We start from the raw sequence: 6,639 nt of genomic DNA, 5'->3' as shown, positions 1-6,639 counted from the left end.
ATCAGCTTTATTTTAAAATTTAGTTAAAGAACTAAACAGAGACTTCACCAAAGAAGAAAAATATGGCAAAAAGAACAGGAGATAAATTAATCCATGGGTCAGTAAAATAGGACAAGATAAAACACTGATAAAACACCAATAACAACATCTTATAGTGAATAAAATTCAGATCAATGTGAACTCCTATTGCTGACCAGGCATGAAGCAAGAACTTTCATTGTCTGCAGGTGGGGGTGTAAAATGACAGTATCACTAATTTGGAAGTTTGTGTGTAAATTCTTCTGAAGCTAACCACTACTTTGTCAAATAAATAATAATAATAATAAAAATTTTACACCTCTACTTTTATTTAATGAAATTCAAAGTTTATCTTTTGTAAATATTTTCATAATTGTTTTCAGTAGCTTTATAATTGAGAAACGTATTTCAGGTAGCATATATGTATGAGAGCGTCAGTTAAGATCCCCAGATCACACTCAAAAGCTGTTGCTAGCAGTGTATAATGTACTGGGAATGAGACTGAGACAGAAAGATTGCTGGAGGTCAACAGACAGCCAGTCTAGCCAAATCTGTAAAGTTGCAGATCCATCTAGAGACCTGGTCTCAAGAAGTAATGTGGAACACAACTAAGGAACAGTTAGCATCGAAAAGTTTTTCCTACCCAATGCAAGTAAGAACAGAAGGCGCTCTTCTTTCCCAACTCCTCTGCTTTTTCAGTAGAAAAATTCATTGGCCAAAAAAAAAAAAAAAAAAGGAAAAGGGATCGTGATTTGCTAGGATGAGTCATCAATTATTTCATAGTTTTGTTATATGTATCTCATCAATGTTCATCAAGTACAATGTATCAATGTATAGAGGACATGCACTTGACAATAAGATAAAATGAAAAGTGGAACTTGGGCACCCAAATAGTACTTTGTAAAACATAGACATTTAGAAGATAGACTTAATTTTGATAATTTTAGACAATACAATTTTTGGTATATTCTCTTCAAGAATGTTTTAACACATTATAATTCATATGTAACATGGCTGTGTTTAATTTATAAAATATGAAACAGAAATTTAAGGGCATGCCAAATATGAACAACAAGGTAATCATGTATAAAAATAGTCTAACGTAAAAGACAGGACTTATATCAAGACTTTGTTTATTAAGGCCCTTTTTTGTTTTCCTTTTAGTTTTTGTGATTGTTTTTGTTAACATGTGTGCATAACTTTCATTTTTCAAGGTTGAGGTAGTCTGACCACATAGAAACGAATACTTTCCATTGTGTTCTCAGTATCTTGAAAATTTATTTATTAGAACAACGAATACTCAGTATTGTTCTCTCATATTCATATTATTCACATGTATTAAAAGGTTCCTAAAGTACACTTAGGAAACAAGCTGTGATATAAATAAAACTTCTTTTTATTTAAAGAATGTGTCACTTTAAATTATGGTTACTATTTTCTAAAATGTACATGATTTTTCAATGTAGTGAAATAGAACATATCAGTTAATTGATGAAGGATATTTTATTGTAGGAATCCACATGACTTCCAGTTGTCTACTATCCTGTGTAATACCTTCTAATGAAGGCAGGCCTACAATCAGAGGAATGTTAAAAAAAAAAAAAAAAAAAAAAACATACAAAGATGATGGATTTCTACAAAGCAGGACTTATTTTTAGATTAAATGATGAATACTCTCGTTTTTCCCATCTGGATTACATCAAGAGAAACACCAAATACTCTCTGATAACACTTGATTTAAGAGCATTTATACACCACACAGTGGGAAGATAACACACTCAGGCTGTGTATCTGGAGCATCCGTGTTTGTCTTTCACCAAAGCTTTATGAGTGAGTGAGACAAAAAATGTCATGAATTTGAAGCTAGCCCTGGTTACTGACTGAACCTTAAAATATATATATATAGAAAAGAAAATACACAGACAAAACACTTGGACTGCCAACCAACCACAAGCGATTCTTAAATTCTTTATAAGCACAGGTTCAGGTACATGATTAGAATCTACTATGCTGAAAATGTATACTTAGAGTTATTTTTAAATAAATATGGCAGCTATGAAATATTTAAAATGATTATATGGTTAGAATAAACAATGAAATAATGACTTTCCACAATAAATATTTTGATAGAAAGGATGATCAAAGTGCTATAAATGAACATATTTTCCCCCATATTTTCTAATTAGATATTTCAACTTAAAAGACAGTGTTTTTGTGTCCTGTCCTCCTTTAATTTTATAATAAAGGAGAAATCAGTTTATGAAAAATATTAATATGCCAATTCATTGATTTCCACAGATTGTTGGTTGTCTAATTTGATTTATGGTTCTCACTGTTGCATAGGAGTAGACATTTTATCCTCCTGCTATAGGCTCCCAAGTAGATAACAGATGCGATTCACCAAGTTTGATTATGTTTCAAAAGTCTGAATGTGATTTTTAAATCAATGCTGTTGGTGATGAAGATTTCTATAATATTTCTCAACATTGTATTGTATTGCTATCAATAATCTATTTTATTTATAAAATAATAATAATCTAACTTTTCTTATTCATCAACTTTTAACAAAGCCGTCTATGTTGTCTATATTTAATATATGTACCAAAGCTTGGGATTGTGCACGCACAAAGATTTACCATGATGATACACCATTCACCAAATAAGGAAACACAAAACACGATGCACTACACTTGAAGATGAAGAGACCTGCTCATCTTTATTACATGGGTTTTACTTATCTGAGACCCCATAATCATGTTTTGGCTGCTAATAACATGATCTGCATTCACGCTGGAAAAGCCTAAGAAACACAGTTAGTTCTATCACAGGACTGTTTCTTTTTTCTTTTCTTTTACTTTCTTTTTCTCTTTTGTTTTGTTTTGTTTTGTTTTCTTTTTTTTTTTTTTAGAGGGGGTGTGTTTTGAGGCAGGGTTTCCCTTTTTAACCTGGGCTGTCCTGGAACTCAGTCTGTAAACCAGGCAGGACTCGAACTTAGAAATCCACCTGCCTCTGCCTCCCAAGTGCTGGGATTAAAGGCATGTTCACCACTGCCTGGCTTTCTTTCATTTAATTTTTTAATCAGAAAAAAAAAAGTCTAATGTCTTTGTGTAGAAATCTCCTCCTCTTTAACAGTAACTGTGATCTATGATTGAAATGTAACTATGTTAAAAAAATGAAGAAGTGAGTAGTAGCTGTAACTAGTTTGGAAATCTGAAGAGGAATAAATTTGGAAATAGGTATCAAAACAAATGACCCCAGTGTTTCTTATGTGGACATAGATTCTACAATGTCTATTGTAAAGTTTTATAATCATGGATATCTTTATAGTCTAGACCGGGGCCTACCAAACACATAAGTGGATGCTCACAGTCAGCTATTGGATGGATCACAGGGCCCCCAATGGAGGAGCTAGAGAAAGCATCCAAGGAGCTAAAGAGATCTGCAACCCTGTAGGTGCAGCAACATTATGAACTAACCAGTACCCCGTAGCTCTTGACTCTAGCTGCATATGTATCAAAAGATGGCCTAGTTGGCCATCACTGGAAAGAGAGGCCCATTGGACACGCAAACTTTATATGCCCCATTCCAGGGGAACTCCAGGGCCAAAATGTGGGAATGGGTGGGTTGGGTAGTGGGGGGGGGTGGTATGGGGCACTTTTGGGATAGCATTGGAAATGTAATTGAGGAAAATATGTAATAAAAAATGAAAAAAAAAAACCTTTTTGTGTAATATATTGATTTTCTGCCATAAAATTGAATAAAAGTTATAGAAGCGTCATGGATCAACCCATTCATTAAATCTGAAAAGTAAAGATTCTCATATTGCATACATATATTTATAGGAAGATAGAGGACAAGATGAGCAAAGGTTCTATTATTTCATATTAAACATCTTACTTGCTTTAATTAAAAATAAAACTGACATTTCAGCTGTTTGTTGTGCCTCTGAGAGGCCAGCTATGCTAGGGTCCTGTCTGCAAGTGCTCCATGGCCCCATTAAGTGTCAGGGCCCTGGGCCTCCCCTTGAGTTGCCTGTCTCTGGAGATCCTTTCTCTCATGCTCTTCTCCATTTTTGTCCCTGCAGTTCTTTCAGATAGGAAAAATTCTGGGTCAGAGCTTTTGACTACGGGATGGCAAACCCATCCCTTAGCTTGATGTCCTGTTCCTCCACTGGATGTGGACTCTACAAGTTCCCCACTCCCCACTGTAGAGCACTTCATCCAAGGTCCCTCCCTTTGAGGCCTGAGAGTCTCTCACCTTCCAGGCCTCCAGTACATTCTACTTTATAACCATAAAAATATACACTCATCTGACTCTTTCAGCTGCTTGTTGGCCCAGGAAGCAGATGAAAGAGTCAGATGTAGATATTTACACCCAACCAATGCACAGAAGCTGGAGATCACTCTGGTTAAATTTTGTTAAATTGGGGAAAAGCTAGAAGCTGTGGAGAAGGGCCACCCCATTGGAAGACCAGCAGTATCAACTAACCTGGACCTTCAAGATCTCTCAGACACTGTGTCCCCAAACAAGTAGCATACACTAGCTGATATGAGGCTCCAACACATATACAGCAGAGGACTGCTTGATCTGGCCTTAGTAAAAGAAGATGCACCTAACTCTCAAGAGACGTGAGCACCAGGGAGTGGGGAGGTCTGGTGGGGGGTAGGGTGCAGAAGGAGGTTTGAGATAAGAAACAGTCAGAGTGCAGATCAGGAAGGTAATAAAGACTGGACAAAACATGTTTTGGTGTCCTTGTTTCTAAATGAGTTCTTCTCTTTAAATACCAAAATTTTTAAACCCTAATCTCTGAAACCCTTGATACATGTATGTGGTTTGTAGTTTGTCTACCTCATTTGCATGTGTAAGTCATTTCAGTTGATAAATTTTAAAATAATACAAAAGTTAATTGATAGACGCCCAAAGGAAACATTTAAAAATTTTACCATTTTGAAAGAGTAATTGACAGTTTTTTAAACAGTTTTTCTTTTTCAGATGAGTTCTAAACCTCACAGCATATGGTAATTGGTTTGTCTAGAAATGATTTTTAAAATATGCACTTTTGTAAAAAAAAAGTGTAACTTCTTGAGCTGTCTGTCATTTTAAATAAATTCACACTTTTCAAGCATTTTTGTTTCCACCTACTGCATCTAATTATGGAGCTTGCCCCCTTGTCTACATTTAATAGTCTGAGGCGGCACTTCTATAGAGAATGTGATGTTTCCTGTAGGCAACTGGTCCAGCTAACAGCTTTTCTAATGTGCCTTCTTCAGCAGTGCAGACTTCACTTGCAGTGTGAGCTCCTATATTTCTATCACCTTCTTCTCTGACTTTGATCGCAAATGATATGATCCAAGTGTTCAACTTTTACAAAAGGCAGAATTTCAGACATCTTAACCTAAAGAATACCGCCCAGATAACTTTTGCATTTTATAAAGTAACAAAAACATAGAGACAAACAGCTTCAATTGGAATCAAAGCTATTACATAAAAGTTAATGACTTGAATGCTAATTCACATCAGCTTGTTAAGAAAAGATATTTTAAAAGATATGTTTAAAATTATAGCCAAGCAGAAGGATCCCAAAGATAAAAATTGGAAGAAATCTCTTCCGTTTGTGGAAGCCTTGGAAGCGCCTCGTACAAGCACATTTTTGTCTTAGTTTTAGGAAGCACAATGTTGTTTTTCAAAATTATGCTGAGACTTGCTGAGATCTTTTGCTGAGCAAATATTTTTGTTCTGTAGGTTTTTCTTAATCTGAAAATTAATAGTCACGAAATAGCAACATATCTTTTAAAAAGGGAACAGAATAACAAATTTCACAGCAGTTTGGAGGATATAAGATAAAACTAATTAAAGGTGATGATTCAAGTGACTGGAGTAAATACTAAAATAAAACATGGAGAAGTTTGTGTCATCTTTGAGGGTTTTTATTTTTTTCACTTTCCCACTGCTTAATTTTAAACTTCTGTTTAACAAGACGTATTTTGTAACTTTAAAAAGATAAAACTTTGATTTAAAAACTGCTATCTATTTGTCCTAGCAAAAGGTTCACAGCCATCAGAATTTAACCTTAGTTAAATAGGGATGATTAGTAATGAGCTACGTATAATTACAGAAATTTTTCTTGTATATATTTTAGTTCAGATTTTATAAATATTCCCATTTCTCTCTTTCTATTTTGTGTACATATTTCTTGTTAAAGTAATTGCGTTTATGGTTTTTTAAGGATGTTCCAGTGTGTCCTCAAGTTCGGGTTAATGCTTGTTCGTGCTATATAGGCCTAATTACTGCAAAACTTAAAATGCAATAAAGTGAGGGCAAAACCTACAATTTTCTGTGAGTATAAGCATCCATGTTTATGCATTGTGTCTAGGGCTTCTTCTTGTTTAGTAAATTGGAGATTGTAGCTTTTTCCCCAGTAACCATGATTTCACTAGCACTGAATATTTAGCAAGATTTTCAGTACCACACAAGGATTCCATCTTGATGACTGGGTCTAAAATCCAATAGAGAACCTTTGGTCATTGTCAGGACATTAAATGACTCATCATAATAGAGACCACTACAGAAAACCACAGCCAACCAATTTTCAGAGGTATGAAACCCAGCCCCAACGGATAC

Source organism: Mus musculus, chromosome 15 (genome assembly GCF_000001635.26).
Source record: "Mus musculus strain C57BL/6J chromosome 15, GRCm38.p6 C57BL/6J".
Lineage (NCBI taxonomy): Eukaryota > Metazoa > Chordata > Mammalia > Rodentia > Muridae > Mus > Mus musculus.
This window is presented reverse-complemented; position numbering follows the sequence as displayed.